This window comes from Meleagris gallopavo, chromosome 1, assembly GCF_000146605.3.
Source record: "Meleagris gallopavo isolate NT-WF06-2002-E0010 breed Aviagen turkey brand Nicholas breeding stock chromosome 1, Turkey_5.1, whole genome shotgun sequence".
NCBI lineage: Eukaryota > Metazoa > Chordata > Aves > Galliformes > Phasianidae > Meleagris > Meleagris gallopavo.
Genome location: NC_015011.2, coordinates 93,251,209 through 93,266,020, shown reverse-complemented (window position 1 = coordinate 93,266,020; position 14,812 = coordinate 93,251,209).

Sequence of the window (14,812 nt, the reverse complement as noted above, 5' to 3'; positions counted from 1 at the left end):
TTAATAATCAGTGGACTTGCATTAATGGAGAATGCCATAGATATCTATCAAAATGAAACTTTCAAAGACATAGCTCATTATCAATCACAAGGTTTTACAACCTTGGATTAGCAGTATCAATTCTGCTCTACCCAACATTGTGCAAATACAGTTTAATATCAAACAAGCATCTCTTGAAGTGAATTCATTTTTTTTTTCCTTTTGATTTTCAGTAAAATTAAAGCAAAGGAGGTCTTTGAGATAAAACAAAATCATTATTTGAGAAAACTGGTGCCAGGTAAGGCTGAAAGTATCTTCAGGCTAGTAATATTGATTAGTGTTGCTAGAATTTGATAGTTCAGTGTGATTTTTTGCTGTAAGGATTTGAAGGTTTCTGTACATGTCCTTTGGTTTAACATGACAAGCACATTATTAATTAACAGAAATTAGAAAGAGTGACTTAAACTAACTGCTAGCTGCATAATTTATTAATTTATAGACAGTAAAAAAATACTTCTGGGTGTATGACAAGAAATTAATAATCATGGAAGTAATATCACTGAACTTTTGTATCAAGGAGATGCAGTAATACGGCTTTTGAATTAATGTGCACATTTAGTATCTTTATCCCATGCAATACTTAAGACAAATCAGAGAGAAGTTCATGCCATTAGAAACCTAGAAGCAGGAGAATGCAACTCTTGAAAAAAACATTATACACACAGTCAACCTGCAAAGGTCGTCTTTCCTTTTCTAATTGTGGAATATGAGTAGTAGAAAGAAACCTAATGTTATCATCTCTGGTCGAATGCCTTGTGATGAAAAAAATACAGCTTCTGTGAATGGCTGATGTTTATACCTTATGAGCTCCTACATCTGTCATATTTTTCTATGTAATAGAGTAGGAAATTAATATTTTACTAAACACATGCTTAACTGATAATGATGCTAATAATACATTTTTGTTATTTAGCAGGGGGGAAATTACCATCATTTTTGTTGTGATTTGCATTCTCTGATATTTGAATCTGTAATGCTTGAATATTCAAATGAATACTAGTGGTTCATTTCTCCTATTTAGATTTGAATAATTCCCTTTTGAGGTACTTTGTCCACCTAGGATTCTAATTTCTAAATAAGAGGTAATGGGAGGGAAAGTATTTTATTTGCTGTCCACAGATGTCTTTTGAGACTGAAATCTTTAGTTTGATGGTTAGAGACTTTGCTTAAAAAAAAAAAAGACTGAAATTTCAAACCAATTCCAAATGAGAAGGAAATTACAACTTCAGAAGGGAAGAAAAATTTCTTAGAGTGCTTGTAAAAGCAAGTGTATTGAATACAAGGAAATGCACTTGAAAAAAAAAAAGCAGATCAAGTGACTCTCTTCTGTGCTTTTTGATAGAGAGGTTTAATCACAAAATAGGTAATTACATAATTAAATTTTTATATTATGTAAGACAATTTTTCTGTTACCAGTTTTGGAAATATGTATTACTTTGTGGACTGTCTTTAATTCTTTTTCAATTGTAAAGAAATTATAGTTTGAACTTCAACACATCTTCAATAAGTTTCATGTTAGTTTTAGACAGGTAATCACAGAAGCAATTAGGGATGTTGTCCTGAGGCTCCTTTACTGCAGGTGCAACCATCTGATTGCTGTTGTAATTACTGTACATTTCTAACCACCTGTATGCTTCTGATAGGCTACACAGTGTGCTTCAAGTAAATGAAATCTCCTTTGAAGTTGCAATACAAACTAATCATTTACGTTAGTCTCAAAACTATTCGTTGTAATGCTGTTTGGTTTGTGACACTCAAAGCTAATGGTGAATTTGTCACATGATTGGTTAAATTCTCAGAGGAAAAAAAAAGTTGAATAACAGTGCTGATTAAAACACTGAAAGTAGAATTCCTTGAAATGTGCAAAAAGCTTTAAATGATTACAGAGGCAATGCCAGCGTTAGGATTTTTGTTTTTGAAGTCTTTGAAGTTTGACTTTGCAGAACAGATTGTGAATCCCTGGCCCATTACACACCTGCAGAGATTTTGGTGTTTTATTTCTCTCGGGTGAAACAGCAGAAGCCCAAACCATGTTAATCACTGTCAGAACCAGTTGTATAAAATGCCAAAATGCAATGAACCAAGAATTTTATAATAAATTTGACAATACAGTTTAAAGTGTTGTTTTGTTAGGCTTGCAATTTGTTGTAATTTATCACTTAAGATAGTACTGGAGGGGAAAAATATCTGGGACCTCCAAGTGATCCTTTCACTGGGAGATAATGGTCCTGTATTTGTTTGCTGTTTGAAAGATAAAGCAAGAAAAAGTGAAGTGCATCTAGAGATATGTATTTTAAATTAATTAAATTAAAATACACTATTTTTTTTTCTGCAGATATCTACTTGATATGTGTATTTTATCTGATATGAATTATACGCGTAATTATGGCATTAGTCACATCTTTTTAGAGAAAAGAGAGTGACAGTACTGTTACATAACGATTCAGCCAGTTCTACTCTGTTGCTGTACACAGTTCTTATCTTGTGAATTCCTAGGTTACTACATCACATCTCTGAGGATGATAGGTTCCTCTGGAACAGGCTTAATTGATAATACAGATAAACCATGAGCCATTCTAGCAGAATTTAACTTGCACATGTTTACACAGATGACTAATGTAAAACATAATAGTATTAGTTTATCCCAATCAAACTACAATTTATTAAATATATAAAGTATATAAGTTAAACACTTAAGTGAATCTTTGCAAGATTAAATTTCTAATTTGCTTCTTCCTCTGTTGTTGCTTTTGTCTGTTGACTGCAGATTTCAAATATTCTTCCTTTGTTCCCACAATAAAGTTTCACTGCTACCAACATAGTGGTAGTGGAACTGTTGATCACAGAGAAATTGCTCCTATGTCTCTATTTGCTGTTCCCTCCTTCTGTGACAGTTTCTTTCATCACCTAGCTCTATTGTGTTTGGTTTGATTCCCTCTGATGGCTTTTGCCATCATCCTGCTACTTGGATGGGGAAGTCACTGAACCAAGCCATTTGCAATAGAAACAAAGGACCGTGACACCGTTTCAAAGGTCCTTGTAGCTCCTGCTTTGAATTTGTTTCTGGCTTATTTATTTTGATGATCACTTCAGTTGCTTATACTTATAAATGGTAGCTTTAATCAGGTTTTCAGAAATAAAAAAGGTTTTCTAAAATTATTTTCATTTGGGAATGTTGAAACAATTAGAAGAGGCATGTAAGTTTTGAGGAAAGAGTACATATCATCTCTGAATTAGAAGGAAATTACCCAAAATGTGCTCTTGAAAGATAATGTCAGGCTGGATGACTGTCTTGATATTATTTTTTTCTTAAGATAGTCTTCCCAGTCACAAGTGCAACAGCTTATATAATTCTGTTGGCTGTTGGAGAATGATGTGAACTGCAAGGCTGATAAAAAGAGTTTTTGTAATTATTAAAATTCACTGCTGTTTGTCACAAAGGTCATTTCCACACTGTGTCCTGAATACTGCTTTGCAATGTATATAAATGATTTTTTGCATCTTGAGATAACTGAGAAGGAAATGGTCCCTTGCAAAGGTGGTGAAATAAGTCCCCATATCTATCACAATGCCCAATGGATCTGTAAGAGTAATAAAGTAGGATCCATCACTCTTCAAAAACTCAGACAAATCATTCATATGGAGCCATAGTATTACTTATGACATTTAACAGATTTTTTTTTCACTGGAAGTAACTTACACTTTATGTCTGATACTTTTTACTTGAGCATTCCTGTGATGTCCAAACTCATAAAATTAGATAAAAAAATCCATGTACGTTGAACTTCAAGGGCAATAATTACTGTATTGGGTAATTATTTCTTTATATCATGATTATTGTCTAGTAACACTATGGAGTTTTTTGTTTGTTTGTTTGTTTTGTTTTGTTTTTAAATAAAACAATAGGAAAATCATATTTCTAATAAGTTTTATCCTCATGAAATGCTTATTTTCTTGGACTTTGTTTTTCCTAATTTATTTTTTTGGACTTTTGAATTTTTCTAGCTTCTATGATTCCTCAAGAGAGTGAAACAGATTATTCTAGAGAAATATATGTAGAAAGCACTTAATTTATCTAACTCAAATCCTGGAAGAACCAGTCCTCCTTCACTAGGAGCTAGGAGAGTCCAGCACACATTAGCCACTGTTAATGATTAGCCTCTTGTCTCATATAGATACCACATTTAATCATCAGTCAGTGGCCCCCTTCAATCTCATCCCTTATTGTGGCTTTTAATATCTTCTTTCCTTGAGAGACAGGTACTTTCTAAACCTATAATTCACTACCAAATCAATCTGAATTTGCTCATAGCAAGCAAATATTTATTAAATCTTCACATGCAAAATCTTTAGTCAATTTTCCTTCAATAATGAAATATAATCTTCCTTCATTCACAGTTAGACTAGTGAACGTAGTAGTAAGAACGAAGCAATGACCTAACAGAGCAATAGGATAGGTAAAATCAGTTATTACAGAAGCATGTGATTTGTTATGTCTGTTTCTTTGTGCAATTTTTTCTTAACACAAGAAAGACATTCTATCTCTAATGAATGAGGCTAAATTGAAACAAGTTCTGGAGATAGCAACTTTAGTCTGGTTCCCTGTTCACTTCTTTGCATCTGCATGTGTCTCCCATTTTGTGTTTGGTTTGTTTTCCTTGTGTTGTATCTGCTGTACCCCTATGATAAGGTCTCTTTATGTTTGTTTATTTTCTGATGAATGAATGCTAAAAGGATCCTTGAAAGTCAAATAGCAGTCTTGTTTGAAAGCGTCTTGTCTGAAATATCCTGTGGTGATCCTGCTGTTCAGTTGCAGTCTGACTTTATGTGATCTCGCAAAAGAATTGGATATCTTTGTGAACATCTGGCTGGCTTAAACATCTTTTTCTGAACCTTTCAGTATTGATATCTGTATGGGGCTGCTGAATCACGGCCTGAACCTCTGATTAATCACATGAAGCAAGCAATGAGTCAGCCATGGGAGCACAGGTGAAGGCAATTCACCTGTGCTGCAGGAAGGGGTGGAGCCTGGCTCCACTTCTCCTAGACCCATTTAAGAGCTGACTGCCAGGGGGAAGGATCTCTCTGGAGATATGCTCCACTGGAGTCCATCTTGTGAGCCCAGGTTAGGGTGAGTGACTTTCTTTCCTTATTCCAATATAACAATTGCATTAGCCAAGCTCCTGGCTATACCACACCATCTGTATATCCACTGATTATACATATACCCTCTGTACATCCATTGATTATACAATATCTGTCAACTCAGAAAAAAATTAAAACAACTGCAGACTTATGAAGCATATGTATAGTCTGGGAAGGGTGTGTTAGAAAGTGTACATGTGTTCTAGGAAGTAAAACTCTTTAGGCTCTATGAGCGGTAAAGAGAAAGGGAGAATGGCCATAGAATAATCTGGAGTTTCTGATTTAGGCTCCTCCTCAAGAATCTTCTTTTATTTTCTAGCTCTTTGTGTATTGATTATAGAAGTGGAACAGAGAGATTCATTTCTCCAGAATAATCTTTAAATTGGCACATAATTGGATTATGGAATTCCTTATTACTGGTTTTTGTAAATGACAAAAAGTTTACATATAAAAAAAAAAAAGCAACAGTTGTGTTAGACATGAAGAAAATAATTTAGGGCAATCAGATAGGAAAATACCAACTCTATCACAGGGAATTGCTGAATAAAATTTTTATGCAGCATACTAGAAAATTCTGAGAAATATTAATACTTGCTTGTCCTGATCCTGTGCTCCCTTCTCTTCAAACGTCTTCTATTTACTAATGATAGCTGGCTTTATAACTTGAGCTATATGTTTCTTTGTTCTTAGCAGAAATTACGTTACTGACTCTAGTAGATAATACCTGTGTCTTTTGGCTTCTGTAGGATATATATAACTATTTTAAAAAGGTCATGGTCACTTTCTTGTGTTGACTTAATTAATCTGCTCTCAAAATTTTTACATAAGTACAAAAATCTTGAAATCAATTAATTACTACTGAATTTATGTTATTATGTCCTGCATTACACTACACTATACCTTAGCTACTATATTATTCTGTGGGTACTTCTTAAAAAATTAGCTAAAACAGTTTCCAGAAAAGAAAAAAGAAAGTATTTTGTTTGTTTTTAAAACTCTTACTCGGACTTGTGGTCTGAAAGCAATTAGAATAAGGACAGGTGAAATAAATGTGAAATTGATACATTTAGTGTGTTTTCAGCATATTTTGTATATGAGCCTGGTCTCGTAATAATAAATTCTAGCTATTTCTTTTCTTATACTTCTATAGACTTTCTGTTGCAATTTCAATTTCTCATTCACACATACAATATTCTAAGTGTTTTCTGGTGCATATACCTGAAATTTTGCATCTCAGTAGCAATTTGTAATGTTTGTGGGACTGGGCATGCTTTATTTTCAGTGATTATTTTAAGAAGTGACCAATTCTTAGCACTACCAAAGTTGACTTGTACTCCCTGTTTGCCAGAAACAAAGACAAATTATTAGCAAATAATTCAAAAGTGTATTCTTTTAAAATATTTTAAGCTTTTAAATATGAAAAGATCACTTGTTTACAGTATAATATGTAAAAATAGAATTGATTTAATTTATTCTGAGTGAAGTAATACATATTAAAGAGTCAACCAACTGAAGATCAATTTAAATATATCACCAAATATATTTGCATTTTAAGAATTCTGACTTTTTAGTACGATATTAAAATAATTATTAAAATACCATTTTTCATTTTTACCACGTCTTGAATGCTGTTAATGCTCAAATTTCTTCCATGCACTTGAGTCTTGGCTTATATTTCTAAGAGTATTGTTGAGCCGTGACAGACTGTTTTGCCCTTCACAGGCCAGTACCTCCTGATAATTTCATTTTATCTTCAGTGCTTGTGTACAAGAAATATCACATAAATGTGGTGATCCTTTGGTTATTGTGTCTGAATATTTGGGCTCCGGCTGGTACTGCAGCAGAACAGAGGGGAACAACCTTTGCACAGGGAACACCATGATGTGAGGCCCTCAGATTCCTGCCCTTCCAAAAGACTGCACGCATGGCCTCACTAGTGCGCTTTGGAACCAGTCTGTGCAGTCTTTCTCTGGTAGTAATGGCAGTGTCTGGTCACGTTGATATTAATGTTGTTTTACTCACTTCTCAAGAAATTGTGTGACATTGAAGTAAGTTTGGAATGCAGGATGCCCATTGATTGCTGTTGAGAGAAAGGAATAGCTGCAGCAACTTGCCAACTTACAGGTAGGCGGTTCAAGGAAGAAAAAAAATGCAGGTAATAAGCCTGTGGGTTAGATGTGTGTAAACAGTATGTATAGCATTGTACAAGGGAGAGTAGAACTCAGGCATTCTCACTTCCTTTTGTTCCTCTTAATCCCTCAACAACATTTTGCATTGTAAAAGTGCTGTTGATGTAGATGAGTTGCAAAAGCTAATCATATCTCACTATACACATTGAGACACATCTTCCTGATACTGTTTTACAGAAGGAAGAATGGACAATGTATGATATAGAAAGTTTTATATGATTCTCAAGAGAAATAGTAGAAAATATTATTGTGGCAACGTGATCAAACATATGCCCGTAATAGTCTTCTCATTAGAAATAATAAATGTCAAAACATTGAGAAAGGAAAAAAAACAGTAAAATGCAGACTCAAGACAAACTCCACCCATCAGTTGTTTTTTGTGAAATAAAAGCTTCACAAGATAAATAGGTTATAAAATAGACAACATACACATCTTGCAACCTTGAACTAAAAGTAGAAGGAGCAAAAATCCCTATTCTGTAAATATTAAGTGTTGAGTAGATGATATATTAAAGCTCTCAGTCAGGGATTTTTTTTCAATGTACTTTCTCCCTTACGCCCCCTTGACACGCTATAATAATGAACAAGTTATTTAGTTAATGAAGAAAGCATCCTGTATTTAAAGATCTACATATTAATGTGACCTTCCTTTGTTCATTGCTGTTAATATTTATTGCCTTTTCTTGTTGAGATTTTATTTGGTGTTCTGTGACAAACAAGAGTATGATTAGTGAAGCTGTAAAGTTCTCATGGTGGCTGCCTGTGTTCCCAAGATAGCAGCATTAGTGTCTGCAGAAGCAGTTAATGCTGTTTATCATTAGTGACAGAGACTGGGAAGGACCTTCTGTGGCTTTTATCTTTCACCTTGCCAACAGAAGTTGATGAGCTCTGTGATTTAAATGCGTAGGTGCTATTGTAATATTTGTATTCATTTCACATAGACAAGTGCACAGGTAAATGAATCTTGTTGATTGAGGTTAATTAAAACCATATTACTGTAGAACTGGACTGCCTATGAATGAATATACTTGGAAAAAACAGCTACCAACATTTTATTTATTTTGCTCTGTGCTTAAATGAATGTTTTCAGAATGTGATCCACGAGGCTACATTAGTATTCTATAGTTGTTTTTCTATTTTTTTTTAAATTGTAATTATACTTTATTTTAGGGTTTGTTTAGGAAATACTGAGTTTAGAATCTTGAACTCTACATTTCACAAACACACTAAAAAAAAAAGAGAAGAATTTTAACTACTTGTTGCAATGAACTATACCTAGGAAAACACTCAAAATATCTCATAGAATTGTGTGCCTTATGCAGATTCATATTCTATGCTTCTTTTACATCTACACATTTGTGTATCTTGCATCTATTTCAGTTCAATAAAAAAAGACTCGATATTCACCTTGCTTGGTATTTAACTGCTTATGTGACCGTATCTGGAAGACTGATCATAAACACTGTTCTGCCAAAGGCACATTGTGCAATTATACTTAGAGAAAAGTCTAGAATACTTTGAGCCCTATATTTTACTTGTGGAACTCCATTTCCACACAAAGCAAGATGTGTATCTGTATTTCACGAAAAGGAAAAAAAAAAGACAAAAATGTCACTGAGAATAAAAAGAATAGTACATATGTATATATATTGAAGTAGAGATTTAAAAAAAAAAAAAGACACTTCAGAGTGAAGTCCAAATGAAATAGTCAATCAGGACTACAGTACCAAAAAAGTCCAACTGCCAACTTGCCTATGGTTGTTAGACTGTGAGAAACAGAGATTTTATTGGATTCTACCACTGCAGCAACATGAAAAGGAGAAAAATGATATATCTGAAACCACAGGATATGTTCCAAATCGAACTCATTACCAAAAGCTAAGAGCTAGAGCCAAAAAACCTTTCTGAACTGAATCTTAAGCAGAGAGAATAGGACCGTGACATCAGAATTTAAACACTGGTGTGGGTACTAAGTATGTGAGCCAGTTCTGTCAGTGCCCAGGTATGGGATCTGCTTTATACAAATTATATTTCTCTGACAATAGTCATCTCATTGTTTCATTGATTTTATTTTAAGATGTGGTGGTTTACAAGCATTTATGGTTTGGTGATTATAATAATATAATACTCTTTTTTTAAATTGGCTACAGATGTGTTATTTCACCTTAGTGTTAATGCACAGTTATCTGTAAAATTTTTATCTCCAATTACCTCTGGCTACTTTAATAATCAAGGGGAAAAGGAATAGAACAAATTCATGACTGAAAGAATTTCTCACAGCTTTTTAACAATGAAGGTAAATGGTAACGTTTCTTTCCAGTTCATTACAGTATCTCCTACAGTAGTGGACAAAAAGACTTGAATTTGTTTCTTAAAATCGAAAAGTTTAGGATTTGTATCTTAACTTTCTTTAATTTTGTAAGCTCATCTATTTAGATCAGTTCTATTAAATATTCTGACTTATTTATTTATTATGTGAATGTGGTTGAAGAGCAAACTTCAAAAACAACATAAAACATTATTACAAGAGAGATAATGGATAAAATATATACACAAATATGCTTGCTTACATGATATATTAGTACAGATGCATTTTTATGGTCACTTGTTCTTATGAATGCAAGAATGCTGCATCAGTGTAAAAGGCTAACATTTTAATAGCCTATTTTGGGATGATTTTCATATTACAAAAATAAAGCTGAGGGTTTTTTCCGTTATTTAGATATTTGCTTACACCAAATGCAAACTGAAAGGAAATGTAAGCTTTTCTGCTTGACATCTGTAAAGTGTAGTATGATCTAAAGCTATATAATTCTTAATCTTTGAATGGAAAAATATTATCTACTTTCCTTCCTCCTGTGTCAAGCACCTTTGAATGTACACATTCTTTCAACACTTGTTTGTAAAACTGAATTTTATTGTAAGCAATAAAGTATTTGCAGAACCTAACTTCCTCCTTTCCACTTCCTTCACTCTTTTATAGTTAGATAGAAGATTCTCCAATGACTGATTCTCCAATGACTTATTCAGAACAACTACTGCATTCAGTAGTACCATGCAACCTACAAATGTAGTTAGAAGGAAGAGAAACTTTATACTCTAAACTTTTGATGTTTCCTGAAAGGTAGTCATCAGGTTATTGTCTCTGTTAGGAGAGAACACCATGCACATATGAGATGATGGACTAAGTTGTAAAGAATATCTCAAAGTATTTGCAGATGGGAACTACATTTAATGCAAGAGGATCTGAATGTCAAAGAAAAGTTTATCCGTATTGTCACAAATATAAAACTGTATTTATTTCAGATATGAAGCAACCAAATATTACCAATTAGAGCTTTTTCTATGAATTATTTATAATCACTTTAGCTCAGTTAGCTTTGCTGTAGAAAGCTGCAATTCAATCTTCATTTCGATTATTTCATTCCTAAGATTTTTTTCAATTTTTTTTCAAAGTTGTCCTCTGTTTTGGTTTATCTCATTCTCATGAGTGTTACATTATACAGTCTAAACTGTGTATGAATAGATGTCCCTTTACAATAAAGTTCTTCACACAGAATTACATTCTAGACTCAAGTGTCAGGAAGCGGAAGTAATTTTGCTGAGTGTCCCCATGTGTGAACACTTACTGACATGAACCTAATATTTATATCAGTAGTATTCATGGATTCACAGAATACCTTAGATTGGAGGGGACCTCTGAAGGTCCTTCAGCTCCAGCCACCTGTCTTGGGCAGGGCTGCCCCCTGCAAGCTGGCTTTGAATGTCTCCAGGGATGAGGCATCTATGGCTTCTCTGGGCAGCCTGTGCCAGTGCCTCATCATCTTGGAGTGAAGAATACTTTCCTAATATCTAAGAAAAATCTACCCTCTTTTAGTTTAAAGCCATTCCCCATTGTCATATCACTGACAGATCGTGAAAAAAGTCAGTCTCTCTCCTGTTTGTAAGCTCCCTTAAAGTACTGAAAGGTGCAGTGAGGTCACCCTGGAGTCTTCTCTTCTCCAAGCTGACCAAGCTCAACTCCCTCAAACTTAATTCGTAGAAAGGCTGCTCCTATCCTCTGATAATCTTCATGGCTTTCCTCTGGACCCACTCTAACGACTTTATATCTTTCTTGTGCTGGGGGCCCCAGCCTTACAAGGGCAGAATAGGGGGGTACGATCATCTCCCTTCTCTTACTAGCCACCCTTGACGCAGCCCAGGATACTGTTGGCCTTCCGGGCTGCAAGTGTGCACACTGTTAGCTCATGTCCAGCTTTTCATCCATCAGGATTCCCAAGTCCTTCTTGTCAGGGCTGCTCTCATTCTGTACTCATATGTGGGGATTTCTCTAATCCAGGTGTAGCATGTTGCACTTGGCCTTGTTGAACCTCATTTGATTCTCGTGTGCTCAATTTTCAAGTTTGTCTTAGTCTCTCTGGATGGTGTCCCTTCTTGCTGTTGTGTCCACTGCACTGCACCACTCAGCTTGGTGTCATCATATCACAGCCTTCTAAGTGATAAAATACTTTCTTTGGTCATCCAGGCCACTGAGTTCAATTTGCATAAAAAGTATAATATTTTGTTCTTTGTTGTCGTGAAAAGGAATAAGAATTTCTGATAACTAAAAATTAAAAGGTTATTCTGCGTATTTAATATTCTGTGATGACAAGAATATGAATTATTTGGATTTTGCAAGTTTAGAAAATGATTGATGTGTCTGAGGAGAAACAAGAGTGAGAAATCTGCTACATAGCTAATATATCTGTTTGCTAATTCCGGGAATAAAAATTTCCCAATGATCAAATTATGTATCAGTTTTACCTAATAAGTATTGCAAACAAGGCGAGGCTATCATATTCATTGAGAATATAATGGCCATTATATATGTGTTCCAGAAATAAAGCTGTTGGAGTTTAAACAGATTTTTCAGTTCATATGGGATTTAATGAAAAGTTTTGCAGAAGTGTTAGGTTGTCTTTTGCAAGAATTAGCAATCTGAAATGCTACAATGGAAGGAGAGATGGTATTCAGGAGAATTGATAGAATAGCCTTCTTCAAGAAAAATCACCATTGTCTTATTATAGATTCTCCCAAATAGCAAAAGGATGCTATCAAATAGGCAGAGTATTTTGTACAAATCAGATGTTGAACTGGAGTCTAAGAAATTTATTTTTTTAAATCAATTTTACCATGATTTTTTTTCACTCATGTTTTTGTATGAGCTTATGAAACGCTTTTTAACCAAACTGAAGAGAAAGACAAAACAGAATATAACAGAATTCAATGATATTAATGTGAATACATGAGCTAGGGTGGAAAATAACATATTAACACACACTTACTATATTTTCAAGAATAGAAGAATAATGAATTTATTGATGTTTACGGTAGGATGCGTTCTCTTCAGAGAAGAGAAATGGTGTCTTACATTTTTGGGGACCTGGATAGTCTCAAACAGGGCTGAACTTCACTGTTCTGTTAAATATTTTAAACATTCTCTTTTATACACAGGATGAGCAGAATGCCAATTAGAAACAGTTAATCAGTGTGAATTTTCATCTTTTTTTCTCTGTTTCAAATTAACAATGCCAAAACTCCTTTTTCCCGTAAATACCTTTGGTTAAAAAGTGATAGAAAACTGCTTGTCAACAATGTTCTTATTCTGATTAAAAATATACAGCTGTTATGTGGGTTTAATTCCTGCCTTCTGTTTGAATGGCAGATGTTGATAGCTAATCCCTTGTAGATGCTGATTTTTGTTTCTGAAAAAAATTTGCTTAAGGATAAAATGCTTACATTTTAATTTATCATGTTACAATCTAAAGAAAACTGTAACAGCAATGATTAAAGTAAGTAAGTAGGCTCTGCTGATAATTCTCTGTTTGCCTTCTTTACTTAAAAGAAGAAATAAATTGTTTTTGTGTTTTATACAATGAATGAACTTAGAACAGGGCCATAGGAGAATTCAGCTTGGAAGGACCTAGGGAGGACAAGAGGTCTCAGGTTTTCCCCAGCTGGGACTGGAAAATCTCCCAGCTACAACCTGGGGGATTGTACAACTTCCCTGGGCCACCTGCTGCACTGGCTTGACTGTATTTATGAGGAATAACTTCCTCCTTACACCCAATTGGAAATTTTCATATCTCAGTTTATGATAAATTTATTTATTTAATTAGGTTTTTATGGTCTCTAACTAAACATGGGTTTGATTACCATAGAAATGAGGAATGCAGAAACAGTTTTGGAGGACATTTAAGTTATTTATTTATTTTAAACCAATTCATTGTTTACGTGCAACGACAACACTGTGTTATGTTACTTCTATAAATTGGCAAGATTTAATAGAAAATTTAAAATGTATTAATAGAGATTTCCATCTACTTATTGTAATGTCACCTTGGAATGAGTTCTAGAAGTTACTCCATGGCACAAAAATGAACTTAAACCACTGGTGTTTTTCAATATATCTTAAGTTGTCAAAGCTTAAAGGTTTAATACTCTTTAGATTTCTTTGACATTGGTCACCGCCATGGTAGAAAACCTTGGTATGTATTAGAAATAATGCTGCATAGTAGAAGCAATTATTTTTTAAAACATTAGACAGTTCAGAGTATGTCTGAGTATTCTTCATGGAAGTAAACAGGAAGATAATTAAAACAAAACAAAACAAGACAAAAAAATAAAAGGAAGAAAGATCAAAAGCTATCAAAAAGTGTCTTAGAAAAACATTCATGAAACTGTTGCTTTGTTTCTAAGTGATAAGAGAATAGTTTATCATGATCAACTTAGATATAGGAAAGCTTTTTTTCTAGTTCTTGGTGCCAATTTTTATCATATTTTATTGCTTGTCAATATTTCTTTGGGTGTGATATAATATATGATGCAGAATTCATTTCTTTCCATTTGTTTCCATTATTGTGGGGAACATTTAGGTTGAAATAAGGAAAGATTATTGCAATTTCTTATGACTCTAACAAAGGTCATGATTTATATTTTTTGTTTGTAACCAAGAACTATAATTCTTTTCAGTCATTTCATTTCCTTAAAGCAGAAAAACTATTTTTCCTAATGATCATTACTTGTCCCTATTTTATTTGTGTGCTTTTTTTTTTTCAATTTGATTTAGATTATTTGATCTTGAATAATATATATGTATCTATAATATTTTTTATTTTATATTTTAGAAAAAAATCTGCGAAACTCTTTTTTTTATATAATTTTATTTTGTTTTATTTTCATAAGTGTACAGGATTCTAAATATACTATAGCTCCATTAAAACCTTCCAAAGGTAAAAGTGTCTAGCTAGATGTGAAAGATACTTGGGAAAAGAGTAAATGGAAAGCACTATGAAATTCTCATCTCTGTATATTCTGAGGTTCCTGAAATACTGTTTTAGAGTTTTTTTGAGATAAAAGTTGTGTTTTTCTGGTCCGTGATCTTGGGGATTTGTGTATGT